The 18,702-nt window shown below is 43.5% G+C and overlaps 1 long non-coding RNA gene across 3 annotated transcripts in view; it reads right to left on the bottom strand.

Annotated features, from left to right (window-relative positions):
* Positions 1-18,702, bottom strand: part of LOC111853569 (uncharacterized) — a 77,047-nt gene that overhangs the window by 31,963 nt on the left and 26,382 nt on the right. For 2 of the 3 annotated variants that reach the window (XR_002840482.2, XR_002840483.2), the window contains exon 5: positions 3,129-3,303. This is a non-coding gene — a long non-coding RNA (uncharacterized lncRNA). Of the gene's footprint in view, positions 1-3,128; positions 3,304-18,702 lie in introns of those variants that run through there. The other variant, XR_011984508.1, reaches the window with a different exon arrangement.

Here is an 18,702-nt window from a genome sequence, read left to right as displayed (position 1 = left end):
AACCTCGTTTTTCATGATATTGTTAGATTTTATTGTCCGGCGCTGCAGAACGTCGTCACGCGTCACCATGTCACATGGTACAGAAACCTTGCAAGAGCAAGACGACTTAAGACAGATCGTACAGCACCTCTCAGCCGGCTGCACAAACTGGAACAGTCTCCGTGACGACACAACTTTGCCCTTATCGATTGAAGAACGTGACGTTTGTATGACGTTTGTATCCCAAGAAGTTCCGATGCATTATCTGCTATTTCTCCCGAATATCACGTAAAGCAGTGAGAACTGGTTTTCAGTTAATTTGGTAAAATAATGTTTAAATAAATTACTTAAATGCCCTAATAGTACACGTAAGTTAGTGGTTTATTTATTGTTAGTTACTGTAATGTTGTGCTGCTTTATCTGTTTAATCGTCCAGTCTGTGAAGAGATTATTTGCCCCTGAGGCTACCCCATTGGTGCCCCCCCCCTCCGCAATACCTCTGCACCCCCCAGTTTGGGAACCACTGCCCTAACCCAACACCATTCTGGAAAATGTTCCTTTGTAAAAAACATTGCCAAGAGTGGCTAGTAATTCTGAATTAATTTAGAAAAAAATATAGGAAAAATGTAAATCCAATTTGATAACTGGCAAGAATTCCATGTTTTACTGGATTGACAGTGGTTTATTCACCCATGATATATACTCAGTGGAGTTGGGATTGTCACAAAACTGGTTGACAGTACTGTACTTTATGTATTGTTTTGTTTGTTTAATGCTCAGTAGCTATAAAACCATTGCATGTGTCTGCATGTAGTTTTTGTTTTGTGTCTTAATACATAACAGACTATGAAACAGATATTATGGTTATATCTGGGGAACAAACACTCGTATGTGAAACGCAATAGGTGTGAACGCATCGAGCATAAATCAAATACCGCAACTGGCCGCCCCTGTGTTGATTTGGGGTGTGGTGGTGTTTGGGTCCATGCCCATGTTTGGAAGGTTCGAATCCCCTGGCTGGCAGAGTGATGTCATCACTACCTCCTTAACCCCAAATGCACCAGAGGCCATTTGCCCCTCCTCTCTTGTTCTCCCTTGTATGTTGCTTTGGACAAAAGCATCAGCTAAATAAATAAATGTAGCATGAAGTGTTTCCTATGGCAAATTATGATGTAATTCATGATTATAGTAGTAATTATGTAACAGCCCTCCATCGAGTGCTGTGCTTGTGCCTAAGGGTAAAGTCCGTCACGTAAGGTGTGACGTTCGTGCCGTGGATCCCCAAGCAGGTCTGGCCTCCACCGTGCTGCTGGGGCCCACGGTAGTTTTCTCTGGTTTTTGGCACAAACGTCCCGTTGTCACTCTACCCATAAGCCACCCCCAGCCCCGCATGTGCCAAAACGCAGCTGATGCAAAGTCCTCTGAATGCTACCAGGTGCCGTAAGCACTGAGATGACGCATAGTAAGTTCAAAGGAATTACCTTGCGGATAAATGCATGGAAATAAAAGGGCTCAAATATAGAGGCAGCTCAAAAGTTTTGAAGGCTTCTGGGGATGGTTATACCTCTCTGGTATCCTCCTGCTTATCGGTCCTCTTCAGCTTCTTTCATATTATTTGTCTTGAGATGTTTGGAGCGTGACATCCTGTCAATAATCATGCTACTCTGCAGTGAACCTGTTCGCTTTGGGATTACCGAGGCAGGTGGGAGTTAAAATGGTTCCGCTATTCGGCGGGGTGGGAATCCTGCTGTAGGCTGGCTCGCCCTTTCTGGAATCCAGATTGATTTGTTCGTCTTCTGTAGCAGCTTTTGTGCTCATGGCGGCGATGATGAGCACACTGGTAGTCGAGCAGTCACCGGGTTCCTTGCTTAAACTCACCCTCCGTCGTGCTAATGAAGCGTGTAAAGCCACATGCCACAAACTGACGCAGGTAAGAAACAACAGCTGGAAAGTGGAACTGCAAAAACCACATCATATGTGGAAGAAATCTATATATTAAAAAATGCATGTCATTTGAATTTTTCCAAATCAGATCTGGGATGCAAATATATGGGATTTTTTTAAAAATTCTCATTATTTTAGATTCTGTTATATACAAAGTAAATAAATAAAATTCCAATTACTACTCTAAAAGCGTTTTAATAAAACAATATATAAGGCTATCTGATTGTACTTCTGACCTAAAACCTCAAGTAATTCAAACTGAGAACAAATGGGTAACCTTTGTTGTAATTTCAAGTATTAAACACTAGATGGCACTCAAGACCTTTCCACAACATCTGCGTGCACACCGGAAATGCATATGACATATGACATAAACGTTTTCTAATGTTTGATTTTGATTCGATGAGCCTCAGATATGAAAATATTTATCAGTAAACACAAAACAAATGTTGACCCAATTATTTTCATAAGAGCATTCACACTGATGTTCAATAATGCATGACCAGCAGTCAGATGGCATACTTTAATACACTCATACTGTACTATTATCCATTTTAAGTAACTGCTATTCAGGGTCACAGGGGTCCAGAGTCTATAGGCATATGGTGGAGAACAACCCAAGATGGGGCACCAACCCATCACAGGGCACACAAGAAATTGAATTTAGTGATTAATTGTCATTGTTGACACACCACAGTGCACAACAACAAAGTGTGTCCTCTGCATTTAACCCATATGTGTCATCATGACATAGCAGGGGGCAGCTAATTCAGTGCTTGGGGGCGGTACCTTGCTCTGGGTACCTCAGTGGTGGCTTGCTGGGCAGGGATTTGAACCTGCAATCTTTCAGTTATAAGTGCACATCCCTAACCATTAAGCCACCACTGCCCACAAGCGCCTCTGTGGATAATTTGGTAACTTCAGTCAGCCTCTGCATGTTTTTGGATGGTGGTGGGTGGGGGTGGGGACTCCCCGAAGGAAACCCCCCCGAAGGAAAACCCCCCGAAGGAAACCCCACAATGACACGGGGAGCACTTAGGAACTCCACACACATAGAAGCTGGGTAGAGACTTGAACCGAGGTCCTAGTGGTGTGAGGCAACAGTGCTGACCACTGCAACACTGTGCTGCCCCAACTGTACTGCTGTTACAACTAAAATATTTATCTTATGGAAGATTATTTTTACATAAATATTCATTTGTAGTGTTAAAGGTCTTTATTGTTTTTGTGTTTAACATTTATCATAAGTTGTTCTGTGCTTATTATAACCTGGCTTATCTCTGCTTATCCCATCCAAGGTGTCTTCTGCCCTGTGCCCGGTCCGTCCTGGGATAGGGTCCAGGCTCACTGTGACCACAGTGCTGTGAAGTGAATGGATGCCTAAGGATTAAAAAAAAGAAAGAAGTGTTTTTAGCATGTTTATAATGAAAGGAAAAGGGAGACACAAAGCAGGCCACGGTTAGCGGAGGCTAACTGGAGAAACGGAACCTCTACTCCTCCCCCTCCATCTGCGTTTTTTTTTAAGGGTGAAGCCGGAAAGGGCACCCTTCATTGTGAGGGGGCACGTTGCTGTGACATTTTGGGAGGCTTGTGATGGAGCACAGTCAGATCTGCACATACCCCCTGGATGAAATCTGACCTCACCCAAGAGGTCTGCCAGTGGCGGGAACAAAAAATAAAAACCATGACAGACAATTCGCCATGATTTTTTTTTTATTACTTATTGTTCATTTAAAGAACAAGGTTGGCTTTGTGTGCGGCACTGAGAACTGTGTCTCTGTCAGGCCGAGACAGACGCCAGCACTCCTCTGGTCTCGCTATTTTATGTGCGATAATATGCGTGTCGGCTGGCAGGGAAACATTGGCGTGGGCTCTGGATGCAATATTTGTTTGGGAAGAAACATTGTTAATTGTGTGCTAGGCACTGGCTAAAAATATAATGACTGCCAAGTAATGAAGAAATGGCAACAGAAAGACAATCTGCCAGTATATCGAACGGTATCAGTCATTCCGTTTTCATCTCTTTTTCATTCTGATTTTCCCGGATGGGGTCAGTGTGGACCTGGAAGCTGTCGCACGAAGCACAGGGGATGAGACAAGGGACACCCTAGATGGGATGTCAGTCCATCACAGGGCATTGACTCACACACCATAGGAAATCTACACAGTGATTTGCCTAAGTGTTTGTTTTGACCATGAGAGGAAACCTGTTTAACAAGGATGAAGACGTACAACCTTCACACACAGACACGGCCAGGACTGGGAATCAAGCATGCAACCCTACCAGCTAAAGTGCTAGCTTTACCCTATAATGTTAAACTTACAGTAAACATCATTAGGGAAAATGTTTGCAAATGGCGTGAATTAAAAAAAATAATGTGATAGCTTTATTTATAGTGAGCTTTATTGTCATACCATCCATATACAGGTGTACAGTGGCATGAAATAGCCCCCTAAGACCTGGGGGGGGCGCACAGTGTATAAATATGGGTGCTGGGTGAGAAAGATTTATATGCATAGTGCATATGAACAAATATAGTATATAAACAAAAAGTAAGACAGCAAAAACATAGTGTGCAATAATTATACTGGCTAAGATCTAGCAGCAAATACATAAATAACAATACTTTTAATGATAAATGGGAGGTAAAAAAGAATGTCGTAGTTTCATTTGGGGATTCTGACAATGTAGTGTGAAATGTCAGACAGCGACCGTATTGTAAAAACACAAAAGGTTGTATTCTCCATGATAGCCCAGGCTGGCTTTAAGGGGTGATGTGGGAGATGACTGAGACCTTCCCCAGTCAGCCACTGTCATTTCTTTTCCATTTTTACAGGATGCTTTGCATATTCATGCTTCATATAATGCTTGAGTGGATGTGGATTCATTGAGCATTTAATCCCTATTGTCTCCTGGGATCTATTGCCTTATTAAAGAGCCTTGCATAATATAAACACTGCCAGGTTACCACAGTGGACTGGTTCCCGTGGAAATGATGAACAGTTGCCGTGAAGAGATATTACCCATAAAGACGCAAGTCTCTCGCTGACCTTCGTCTGTGGGGGTGTCGGCGCTTGTGTGCGGAGGAAGATGCAGCATTCCTACCCCCAGTCTGTCTCCCACTGCTTGCTCAACAGAGCGTTTTCTGAGTGGAGAACATCCACATCTAAGCAGAGCATTGGAGAAAACATGGCGCAGTAGCAGTCGGTACTAAGTGTCACGGCTTTCGTTAGCCGAGGTTCACACACTGCACAGCTGGCGCGCTCTAAGTCTGTGTCTACATGTACGTGACCCCTAAAGTCACGCGCATCACGTCGACCCGGCTTAAATAGCCGGAGCTGATTTAATCAGAAAACGGAGAGAGGGTGAAGCAACACACCGGGTAGACTAAGTGTCTGACTCGCCTTTAATTGAATCGCAAATGGTTCTGGCCCTCGACCTGACGGCGTGCCTTTCTCTGGAAGCCGCTGACCCTGTGCCATCCTTTTTCTGGCCGAGCCCGGGCTGGAATACTAAGCGAATCGGGGGATCGGAGGCAGGCCGGGGGGGTTAACATAGCAACAGAACCCTCTAGGAGAGGTGGAGGCAGGTAGGTATGGCCCTGGGAAGCAAGGGGGGGTTACACTGTGGTGGGGGGGGGGGCGGCGCTGCTGGAAGGAAAGGATTTTATAAGCAGGTAAAGCGATAAAGTATGTAAACGGCACTGGATTAAGTGACTTGGCAGAACACGCTGGCAGAAAAAGTGGGAGATTTCAAGTTGGTGACAGTGACGTGGTGAAAATGGCAGTAAGACATAGTTAAGACAGATAACGAACGGGGTTGGATTAATTGAAAATCACTTTAGCCCAGTAGGGTGACTTACTATAAATATTGTTCCTCGGTGCAAAATCGCTTAGTGTCAGTGAGTATATGACGTGGTCTGGCCTGGAAGGGAACAAATCCAGTTAAAACCTCGGTGTCGGGTGAAGAAACTGCAGAGCAGTTATGAACCTGCCGTGTCCTACAGTCTTTTTCATTTTTTTTTTCTTCAAAAAAAGCCCAGCACCCACATCTTTCTTTTCAAGCGCTGATAGTTTCAGCGTTTGTGAGAGAGAGAAGGTAACAGATTCTGGAAAATGAGTTGCAGCGCGATCTGGGGAGGCTCCTGTGGAGGCTCCTGGGGAGGCTCCTGTGGAGGTGTGCCAGGTACCCGTGACGCCCAAATTGGCTAATGATCGTCTCCTGTACATCAGCCCATTTCATAAGGGCTTTATATTGGCATCTTAAGTGAGAATGATGAGCATGTCGGCGACGCTTGCTGAGAACTTCCACTGAGCGAGGAGATGATACCCATCTATCTGACAAGTGAGGGGTGCATCAATCAGCCCTATGTTTCCAGCGTTTAAATCCATCCATCCATCCGTATTCCCCTGTGCTTGATGGGGGCGCCGCCCAGAACGTGTCCTCCTGCTATATCAATTCTGTGTTCCAACCGCACTTCCACACCCACTGTAGGGTTTTCTCGTTTTAAATTCATAAAATCCCAGAAGAGTAGAGCAAAGGTATGACCAAGTACTGTGTGAAAATGGGGAAAAAGGTTATAAGCATTCGCTTCACACCGTAAATCTTACATAGCCCGTTGTCCATATCTGGAGATGTCAGGGTAGGAGAACATTGAAAAATGCCCCTTTCTTTAGCCCCAGGTAACAAGAGGGCTTATAATCTCTTTAAAAATTCTTTCTTTCCGAAAATACTTCTGTTCCAAGCAGCTAATTTTCCTCTAACCTGCTCTGATTTCTAACACTCATTATAATTTTGTTAATAGAGTAAATACTCAGTGTTGGACATTCAGGTCCAGAAACTACAAACCCACATCAAGATTTTGTTTCCATCAACCAGGTGAGTATAAAGAGTTACAATTAACTGGCTGGCTGAAACAAGAGTTTGGTCTGGATTTTTACTTTCGGGACCTAAAGTACACTTTAAATACTAAGTATTTATGTTGAAGTATAACCCTTCCCAGTACAGCACACATTTTAGTTTCCTCCCAGCTCCCATAATAGCAAACAAAACTACCTGAGACGACCTCTAATGTTAAGTGACCAATGTAGCAAACCAGCTCAGTCACCAACATTCATATGCTATAAACAAAGAGAAAATAAATACAGTGGTACCTCGGTTCTCGAACTCACTAGAACTCGAATTTCTTGAAAGTCGAACAAACCAGTTCGACCTAGAACTCGATCTGAATATCAGAAGTCGAACCGTGAACGCTGACCTAATATAAATTGTACGCACCAGGAGTCGCACGGCAGGTCTCTGAGCGGAAACAAAAAGTAACGCTTGTGGCAGCCTCGCATTTGCTGTAGTAGCAGCGCTTGTTGGTGATAATGCTATTTTATTGAAAATACTGTATCAGGTAATACACTGTACTTTATATCATTTTGTTAGCCATTGCTCACCAAAAAGTTACATAATAGTTGTACAAATGTTACAACCTAGAAGTTTGCTATTCACGAACAAATTAACGAATACAGAGTAATAATAAAAACAAACAATGGACCGGATTCAAAGTTTTTATTGTCATCTACAGACTACAATGCAATATCTTACTTTAATTCCTTCTTCACAGACTGGACGATTAACCAAATAAAGCAGCGCAACATTACAGTACCTAACAATAAATAAACTACTAACTTACGTGTACTATTAGAGCATTTATGTCATTTATTTAAACTTTATTTTACCAGGTAAATTAACTGAAAACCAGTTCTCACTGCTTTACGTGATATTCGGGAGAAATAGCAGATTACACATCGGAACTGCCTGGGATACAAACGTCATGCGTGTAACTAAACTCTTCAGCCAATAAGGGCAAAGGTGTGTCGTCACGGAGGCGGTTCCAGTTTGTGCAGCCGGGTGAGAGGTCACAATGCATCTAACCATAATGCATTGCGTCAGGATCAGAAATTCAGAATGCGTTGCTTTAAGCCAGCGCTGTAAGCAAGTCGAACGTACCCAATGACCGGACTGGGGAAACAAAGTGAAACGCGGACTTAATACAGAGGACTAATGACAACAACCAGAAACAGCTGATCACATGGGGATCCCACACGTGGTTAACGAGGGGGCGTGGCACACGGATGGAGCGGACGATTGGTGCAGGACAGGGGTAATGTTGGTATACGATCTTTATCGTTTTGGAAGCCATTAAGAAAAAAATGCTCTTCTTGTTTTATCCTGTTCATTTTTTGTTTAAATGCTAAAAAAATACATATTATGTGTAATTTTGGGGGGGCCGGGAACCAATTAATTGGTTTTCCATTATTTCTTATGGGAAAAAATCGATCAGAACTAGAACTTTTTAGGATTCGATCCGGAGTCAGGAGTTATGCCGAAAAAGGCATCCCTGCCTTAGAATGCATGCCGGTGTTCCGACGAGTTGAGCTTTTAAATGTTTTTTGGGGGTCAGTGTTTTTTCAAGGGTTAGGGTTAGGGTAGTTTTGGGGGTTAGGGTTTTAGAGGTTTTTTGGGGGTTAGGGTTAGAGTTTTACGGGTTTTTTGGGGCTATTGATTACCACTACGCTAGCCTTACTCGACAAAGTAGCTCAACTCGTTTCAGATCAGCGACCAATCAGTCATTTAGAGACAGGCATGCATTCTACGGCAGGGATGCCTTTTTCGGCATAACACCTGAACGGATTAAGTTCGAGAACCGAGGTACCACTGTATGTGTTAATGTCAAAGCGCTATAATAAGACCAGCACATTTTACTGCTTGTTCTCTGAGGAATTATGGGAAATACCTGCATGTACCACTTCTTAATTTATCCTGTCATTTTCTGTAAATGTGACTTGTGGCATTTATTAATGTTGCAGGTATCGTGTGATTATTATGTGCACAATAGTGATATATCATTTACTCATGGCTTGCGACCAGAAGGATACAATAACGTAAAACTCAACCTCAGAGTGAGTGTGGTGGCATTTAATATGTGCGCTAAGACCTGGGAATGAACTGGTCACAATCCACTGAGTATCTCTGCTGCTGGACCCTTAGTATCAGACAGTGGAAACTCCAAGCTGTTTAGAACAAAGCTTCTGCTTTTTTCCCCAAAGTGCATTCAGATGAAACATCCATCCATACATTTTTTTGTAATTGCTTGCCCTCTTCAGGCCTTTGGGGGGGTGTGGAGCCTATGGACAAAAGGCAGGGAACAGCCCAGGATGGGGCACCAACCCATCGCAGGGCACAAGTCAGGGAACAACCCAGAATGGGGCACCAACCCATCACAGGGCACAAGGCAGGGAACAACCCAGAATGGGGCACAAGGCAGGGAACAGCCCAGGATGGGGTACCAACCCATCACAGGGCACAAGGCAGGGAACAACCCAGAATGGGGCGCCAACCCATCGCAGGGCACAAGGCAGGGAACAACCCAGAATGGGGCGCCAACCCATCACAGGGCACAAGGCAGGGAACAGCCCAGGATGGGGTACCAACCCATCACAGGGCACAAGGCAGGGAACAACCCAGAATGGGGCGCCAACCCATCGCAGGGCACAAGGCAGGGAACAACCCAGAATGGGGCACCAACCCATCACAGGGCACAAGGCAGGGAACAACCCAGGATGGGGCGCCAACCCATCGCAGGGCACAAGGCAGGGAACAACCCAGGATGGGGTACCAACCCATCACAGGGCACAAGGCAGGGAACAACCCAGGATGGGGCACCAACCCATCACAGGGCACAAGGCAGGGAACAACCCAGGATGGGGTGCCAACCCATCACAGGGCACAAGGCAGGGAACAACCCAGGATGGGGCGCCAACCCATCGCAGGGCACAAGGCAGGGAACAACCCAGGATGGGGTGCCAACCCATCGCAGGGCACAAGGCAGGGAACAACCCAGGATGGGGTGCCAACCCATCGCAGGGCACAAGGCAGGGAACAACCCAGAATGGGGCGCCAACCCATCACAGGGCACAAGGCAGGGAATAACCCAGGATGGGGCGCCAACCCATCGCAGGGCACGAGGCAGGGAACAACCCAGGATGGGGCGCCAACCCATCACAGGGCACGAGGCAGGGAACAACCCAGGATGGGGCGCCAACCCATCACAGGGCACAAGGCAGGGAACAACCCAGGATGGGGCGCCAACCCAACACTGTTTGTATCTACGGGCAACATGGTAACTCCAGTTAACCTCAAAATGTTTTTGGGCTGGGTGGGGGTACTGGGGGACCCCAAGGAAACCCTTGATGACATGGGGTGAACATGCAAACTCCACACACGTATGCGAGGGTGGAGACCAAAACCGTGATCCCAGGGGTACGAGGCAACAGTGCTAACCCTGTGCCTGTGTCACACAGCTGGTAAAATGTATACAAAGTAAAATACAATGTGACTTTTTTAGTGTATCTTTTTTATTCTTTTTATAATTTCACGTCATAAATGTCAGGTGAGGGATCAAAAAGAAAGCAGATTCCCAGGGACCCGGGAATGCAGCTGATTTTTGAGTATGATCTTCTGATTCGTTAATTAATTACCCAGCACTATAATGAAGCCATAGGCAGGTGTAAGACCTTGGTGGCAGGTGTAGGAAGATCAAGACGAGGAAGGAGAAGGTCGAACGGAAACTAAGAGAAGGTGGAAGATGGAAAGGTGACCAGGAAATTTCCTTACGTTCATGATTTCAGTAAATGTTTTGCATATGTAGAGGATTAATATATCTCTCTATACTCAATAGCTAAGGAGGTCATGACAAAAATGCTGACCAGCATACCTTGGTTGTGTTAGGGACTGTAAATTCATCTCAAAATGTTGTGATAATTCTCCTTTTTAACTTTGTTTTAGTTGTCTGAATGTAAGATGGTGCTTTTATAATGCCAAATAAGCCATGAATTCAGACAATGAACTGTAACACAGTGTAGCAGTGACTCAGGATAGCTGATATGGGCTGTCAATCGCTGGGACTCGTTACTTGTGCACAACACCTATCGATCAAGCTTTGACACATTGGATGTGTTTTAATAAATATATTCAGACCAGCTGAGTAGAGCAGGTCTTTAACTCAGCAGGGCCAAGTAGCATTGGCATGGACACCCGCGAGGAGAATCCGCAAGTTAGCATTGTGAATCACCGGGCGAGCGTTTTGCTAAGGTTCCTATGGAGATCGTTTCATTCCTAGCTGAATAGAGCAGGGTCCCAGAGATCCCAGACAGGAGCTTTGCTCTGGCTGGTAGGGAGTCGTCTGGGAGTTATAAGTGGACTACTCTGATCCTGGCTTTACACCCACGCGACGAGGGCGCGAGACGCCCACCAGTACAAGCACCGTTAACGGGTGGGGACGCCTTTCCCATCGGCCACGGGGGTGAATTCCTGCAGGTCGCTGCCACGGCAAAACGCCAGACTGCCGTAACGCGGAGGACTCCTCGGGAATTTTTTTAGGAGCGCCATTAAAATAAATATCAGAATTTAAATTTTACATTGCATTATTTATTCGCCTACTGGATACCTTGATCTAATTTTAAACCTGTCTATTTATACGACTGGGATTTACTGGACCAACCCTTGCCATGGAAGCGGCTCTTAGGATGTAACCATGGACTTTTGGTCACAAATCCAATTCTTTAGCTTCTGTGCCACCTGCTACCCATAAATGTAATATGAATATAAATAACAAGTAATATAAATTTGATGCGGACTACAAATTTCAGTTGAACATGAGCATGTTAAAAAAATAAAATAAAAAAAGCAAAATAAAAAAAATGAAATCTTCTAAGAGCTTTGTAGTCCTGAGCAGTTTGAATACGCATCATACTGTGTTTCAGTTGTTTCTGCAATACTTCATGCATCTTGCTAATTTGTATTGGTGCCATTAAGACGTACAATATGCCACGCTTCTCGGCTAAAACTGACACGGTTTCCATGGAAACCAGCAATGTCCCACTATGAAATGAACTGCATAAAAATCCCCTCCAAGGACAAACTTAGGTATTGGCACCCGCCCATCAGCTGTAAAATGATGTACTGGAATAAAATTAAATGTGATGATATCAAGCAAACGGAGAGTTCAGTTTCGGTTCCAGGACGAGCTGAAACGAAAACGTGTGGTGATTAAGTTTTTAGATATAGAGGCCTTGAGCCTAAATGATCGTAAACACGGCCTGCTAGTCATTCCAAACTTTGTCAAGCTGGCCAGTGATAAAAACACCTCAATTCAATATTACAAGAGAAGTTCATCATAATTTCTGGGCACTGAGGGGCCGTGGCCACCCTAGACTGAAACTAGTCCCGCCTCCCCCGTCAATTTTACATTTTAGTTAAATCAGACTTTGATTTAAAAACTCCATTTATTACATAACTGTTTCTCTGTGTCCCTGATGAAATACTGATGAAGAATGAGCTCATAGTGTTGCTAAACATGTGCTCTCAGTACAGGAGTAATGCAGAAGTTTGGGGGGGTCTTGTACTTAGTGTAAGTTAGTTACCTTTAACTGCAAGAAATTGATGTATTAAATGTGCATTTGATAATTCCACCTCTGCCTGAATTATAATTTATGTAGAGTTACAGCATTTTGGTACCTTAAATATTCCCTCATTTTCTAGATGCCTTATATTTATATTTTGATTAATGTGCCACCTCAAAATGACCTCTGGCACTGTGTGATGCAGTGCTTCCCAGTCTGGTCCTCTGGAACCTACAGTCAGTCCATGTTTTTGCTCCCTCCTAGTTCTCTGCCAGACAGTCCCTCAGTAGGGAGCTGGGACGGAGGGTTGTGTGTGGCTCCCTGAGTACCGGATTGGGAAACACTGCTGTAGTGATATCAAACGATCTTTTTTAAGCGTTCATAGCTATTAATGCCAATCCTTAGGGCCCTGTCAGGCCCAATGGAAGGCAGTACAGCAAAGAGTCTTTGTACACTGCCAGTTGGAGCCTCAGAACTAGGAACCACGGTCCAGTCTGAATAGTGAATAAAAAGTATTGAAGCATCACAAAAGGGCCTGAGGTGGTCAGGAGGTCATTTCAGCTTGGAAGGCGTGAATAAACATCTCAGTCGTCGAATTTAGCAAATTTTCAGCTCGTGTGGGAATCAAACAGAAAGCTCCACGGGCTCAGCGAAATACAGAATGTATCAGACGCAGTGACTAATTAAGGGTAGCAGGGTGACTCAGCACTGGCTCACACCTCCAGGGTCACTGTAAAATAAAAAGTTTGCTTCCCAGTGAAGCAGCGCTATTGTTTGAGGAGCTTAATGATATTTAATGATTGTATGACTGACTCCCATTCTAGTTGTCATGGCACCCACAGAATATCTATAGCATGCATGCTTTGGTGAACCAGTATCTTCACATTGAAGATGAGAAGGCGAATCAGCCCCCATGAATAACAGCCCCCAATTCACTGGATAAATGCTCTTCTCACCATGAATGGTGCAGATGTGATTATTACAGGCCTGAAGTATTTCCGACTCGCAGGATACTTTACTACGATGAGCGATGTGCAGCAATTAAATAATTTACATTTGCATTTTGAGTGTTGAAGTAAAAATTGGAAAACCAGTGTTGCACGGACACCGGTTATTATAGACGACGTCATTCTTCTGTCATAGACGAAGATGTGAGCATATCGCTATTGGTGCTTAATAAATAGAAAGGAGGCTTTATTGAGAATATGCTGTAAGCACAGAGAAAAAAAATCCTGGTTTACCATATAAATTGTACATCTGTAGGAACTGGAACATTTTTTATCCATCCTTGTCAATTCATATTTAATTCACATATTTCAAACTTAACTGCTCCATATCTAATGTGTGTTTAAGGTTCTCCTACACATCATTGCATCAGTACTGTCATTTTAATACTAAAACTTGAAAATTTCATGCTGCTAATTTCTTGATTTTTTTTCTCCTGTAAGTGGGTCCATAAGAAATCTTTTTTTTTCTTTCCTTTTTTTTTAAGAACAGTCATTGTATTTAATTGACTTTGTATCTAAGGACTGCAATTACCACAAGTGCCTTAAAACAACAACAAGGAAAAAAAAACCTATCACATTCAATTTATTTTTATATAGCATTCTCAACATCTCAACTGAGACACTTCGCAAGTTAATTGGATAAAGCTTAAACACATAAACGGATACCGTGACACAAAAGAGATTAATGATGTACAGTATGAAAAATCGGATGAGTGGAAGAAGCCTCTTTTTGTAGCTCTATGATAAAGAATTCCCTTGGGCTGTCTGGCTTCTTTCCTCCATACGATGCTAACTTAATGTAGTCAACAGAAAAGTGCACAAAGGTTACAGCACTGAAGGCTTCCTGGTCAACCAGCAATTTTCTTTGCCCGGTACTATGGCTGCAGCATGGACCGAGACTGGCTCCAAGACTCACACCAGGGAACTGGGGGGTTGGGGGAGGGGCGGGTGGTTCAGACAGATAGACATAAGAACAAGGTTGTGGTACGTAGCATCGAAATCTCAAAATTAAAGCAGAATAAAGCACAGTCACGCTTCAGTGAAGAACGCACAACAGCGAACATCATTTATCAGACACAGACCACACTGTGATCTTCATATCACATCACATCCAAAAAAACAGTTTTCTTTTCTCGGAGAGTCCCAAACGGCAGCCTGCCGGCCCTCCGTTATGTCTTACCAAGGATGAGCTATTGAAAAGTTCGTGGGAAGCTTTGTGCATTGACATTTAACGGGAATAAATAAATAATACGTATGCCGTACTTGGAAGAGGACAGCATTTCTGAACAAATGGCTTGTTAAATCCTCTGCCTTTTGATTCCATTGTGCATCAAACCCATGAAAGGACTGAACTGGTACCTACAGATAGTACAGAGTCACCAAAGGCACCAAACCAAAGACGCTGAAATGGTGCGCAGTGCAAAGCGGCGTATTTGGTCCGAGCAAAGAGGATTCCAGGGGAGACACAGGCTCTCTCTCTGCTCCTGCAGTTAGTCATTCTGGCCTCGAACAAACGTCTTTTGACATTTTCTTTTCTCCGGTGGTGTAATTTTTCCGTCGATGTTGCCATCGCTTTTTTTCCCCCGTTCTTCCCCGCACTCCCTCCCCGCTTCGCCGTCACAGCCGCTTATCTCCCACACCTTAAGCTTTTTTTTTTTCCTCATCTGTGAAATTTCCCAAGGTCCCTGTCAGAAATTGTTAGATGTAGTAACTATTTCTGGAGTCCTGGCATGTGCGAGACAGGTGTCGAATTTGGCTTGGCCAAAGAATCCGTAAGAGGAAGGTTCTTGATCCGTCTGAACAATTGAAGAGCACATTTCAGAACTCACTCATCATCAGTCTGTGGGGTACGTTTTTGAGAAAATGTCTGTGGATTTAGTGCATTTTGGAAATTTCATGAAGATTCTTCATCAGACTGAGTGAGTTTTGGTTCCTGGTGCAGTAAGATATGAGGAAGCCTGTCTTTAGGTCACTGACAGACTCATCTCAATCACAACAAAAAAATGGACTATTGAGTTTTGGAAATTTGCTGTTCATTTTCAACACGGAAAAGGGTGGAGATAAGATGGAACCTGATAAAAGTTTGTGGGCTATTAATCAAACTGTCCATCTAAGTTGTTCTTTCACAGAGATCATCTAAACCTGGCACGTTTATTTTTTATGTTTTTTTTTTTTTTTTTTACCTTGGTTGACATGTAGCGCGATTCTTGTAGCTTTTTTGCTTTTTTCCTGATCATCTCCCGCCTCCCAGCTTCTTCCGAATGACTGACTGGGAATTACTAATTCATTTATTTATTCAAGTAATTCATTTATTCTCCTGTTGCAGTGATGATGGCAGCCTGTTAGAGGGATCTGGGAACAGTAATTACTGAGTGTTTTCATTAGAACCGCGGGAACTCACTCATTACTCACTTTATCCGAGCGGCTGCGATGTAATTGGCTCAGAGGTTATCCCGAGCACATCAAACCAAGATATCGCCATCACAACCCATCTTCCTGCTTGTTCTGGTTCAGTGCACTCAGAGAAATTAGTGCAAACAACAGACACTGGGACCTCATTTGCTAATGGCAGGGCCAATTTCACAGTTACAGTAAGATTAAATTAGCCTAATTCATTTTCAGACTGAACATGCCCAACACTTTATTAACGTGGTTTAAAGTGGATTAAAAAAAAAAAAAACATGTCAGAGATGTGCAAACAGATTCAATATGTGTACGTGACACGGACTGAACTTGGGCTCGGGCATTTGTACCATCTGGAAAGACGTCTTGTCAGCTGTAAAAGTGAGCCTGTATAAGGGCCACACGCTGAGTGTCTCACTTTAATCAGCTTTGACTGAATAAACTGTGGCACGTCTATATCAAACATGCATTCCAGCCTGTCCTAATGAGGGGGGCGGGGTTTGGGGTAACCTAGCTTGGTGAGGAATCACCGATTCCCCATTTTGTTCTGGAAAATTCTCTAATATATAGTGCATGTGAACAGATGCATGAGACAAGCAGTTATGAACGCCATTGAGCAATCGTGATGATCATAAATATCACAGAAGAGTAACTAGTCCCCGGAAAGGCAGTTACTGCTGAAAAACATTTTGAATCATCTAATTTTTATAAGTTACTAAAAGTGCCAGACTTCGTTAACAGTTACCATCAATTTTTGAGTCATAAAATGCATTTGAGATGTTCATAAACTGTGCGAGAATGTTTCTGTGTGTGTGTGTGTGTGTGGGGACGGGTGGGAAGGGTCATGTATGTATTACCAAATGTCCCCACAATGTAATAAAAAAAATCTGCCATCTTGATGACGTGGGGACCACTTTCTTGGTCTCTACAAGGGAATACTCAATTTTATAAAAATCTGTGACAGCAATCAAAAAACTAAAAATGCAAAAAGTCTTGTCTTTTGTTTGGTTACTTATGGTTAAGCTTAGGGCTGGGTTGTCATTGTTGGGATTAGAGTTTTCCTCATAGAAATGAATGGAGAGTCCCCATAAAGATTTGAGTGCAGGTTTGTGTATGTGTGCGTGCGTGTGTGTGTGTGAACTGACAGTGAGATCATTCCATGTCTACAGGGTCAAAGATCTGCAGGGGTGACAGCTGCTGGTTTGGTCGCCTTCCCCTTTAAATCCAAGCCCTGCATTCAGATGACAGGAAGGAACGTACGTTTTTGGGAGGGCTGTTATGGAGGTCTTTAGGTCTGTACTATCCAGAGGCATCAGCAGCTCAACACCGTAGCTGGCTGGTTCTAAAAGAACTGCAGTGGGACAGGTCAAAATGACCACACTTACTTTCGAGACCATTCTCAGTCCAAAGTGGGACACTTACGAATGACTCGTTGTAAGATTATGAAGACGTCTATGAACTTTGACCTCACTGGTCAGTGCATGGAGGTGCTGCATTTGACACAATTGCCACCTCAATGAAGGTATTGCCTTCCTTACAGGAGGGGGTCCCGGACTCTGCTGTGACGCCATCCCATAAGCCCCAAACAAAGGGCATCACATCATTTCAGGACAGGCTTTTATTAGAGCCTCCCATTGATCACAAGAGCTCCACACTCCAGTCTGGAGTGCTCATCTCCTGTTTCTAACCAAAATCCATTCCATCAAATAATCTTTTAAAATAAAAGACCTGACATACACTTTGGCCAGACTGCCCCCTACCCCATGACCAGAGCATCATGGGACTCTCCAGGACCTTATCCTGGATAACCTGCAGAAGATGGATGAATGGACTGATACCTAATGAATGATGCACTGAGTATAAAATAAAGCATGAACTATAAAGCATGTATATTTAAATGCAGCAGGAAATATATAAACACCTCCTGGACTATCAATCACAACGCCCACTTTCAGACATCCTTAAAATGTCTCTTTCGAGTAAGCATAATGAATAATTCACATCACAGACAGGCTCAGGGACATAAGTACTCGGTAAGCAGAGACCTGCCTGTACTTGGATTATAAATCGTTTGATTTAAAACCTCCAGCCTAATAGTAATAATAAAATGAATTAGATCATGTCAACTGTAATACAGTATGGCATTTGGAAAGGATTAATTTTGAAAGATAAACGGGTGCATTGATGTTTTGGCTGAGTTTTGCATTCGTTGGCCTTTTTTGTGTTTTCTTTCTGTTTTTAAGATAGAACTTTATCTTTAAAAACATGTGTATGCTCCTATACCCATCTCTATATAATCATTTATTTAAATATTCTGCTTAGCAAAACATCAGGGCTATTCCTATCTTCCATGCCTACAGGGATGTGAGTTCAGCATTTCAATGTACTTTGTGGTGTTTAAACCGATGTGGGCAGATGTGGACCTTGTTGTAACAGGAGTTAAAAAAAATAATAATAATGGTGGAAAGAAAAATCTACACCGAACAACGACCCTAGGGCTTTGGCCAGCTATGAACCGTGTAAACCACTGCATTTATTTCAATTTAACCTGTATGGAAAAACATAATAGCAAAAGTTTTAAACTGGACAGCTTACATGGGTGACTAAATTAACTCATACAGCTTCTGATGTTTACTTTAAAGACATAATATGCTTCCATGAATAAACGTAATGCAATTATTGCATGTATTCCTCTTGTACCTGCTATCCTTTCAGATGGAGAAAAAAATATCTTGGGCTGGAATTAGAGGCATTAGGAGTCAGTATAGAAAAAGAAAAACAGCAGATTTTCAGACCGACCTCATAGCTGGGCCTCCATTTGGCAGCCATACAGCCCACACTGAACATCACAGAAGACAGTGCCTGTTTCCTCCGAGACGATATGCAGATCAAGCCGACAGCCGTGTGCTAATCGGGC

This window comes from Paramormyrops kingsleyae, chromosome 21, assembly GCF_048594095.1.
Source record: "Paramormyrops kingsleyae isolate MSU_618 chromosome 21, PKINGS_0.4, whole genome shotgun sequence".
NCBI classification, from domain to species: domain Eukaryota; kingdom Metazoa; phylum Chordata; class Actinopteri; order Osteoglossiformes; family Mormyridae; genus Paramormyrops; species Paramormyrops kingsleyae.
The sequence above is the reverse complement of the archived record's forward strand: the minus strand, read 5'-3'. Positions and strand labels throughout refer to the sequence as shown.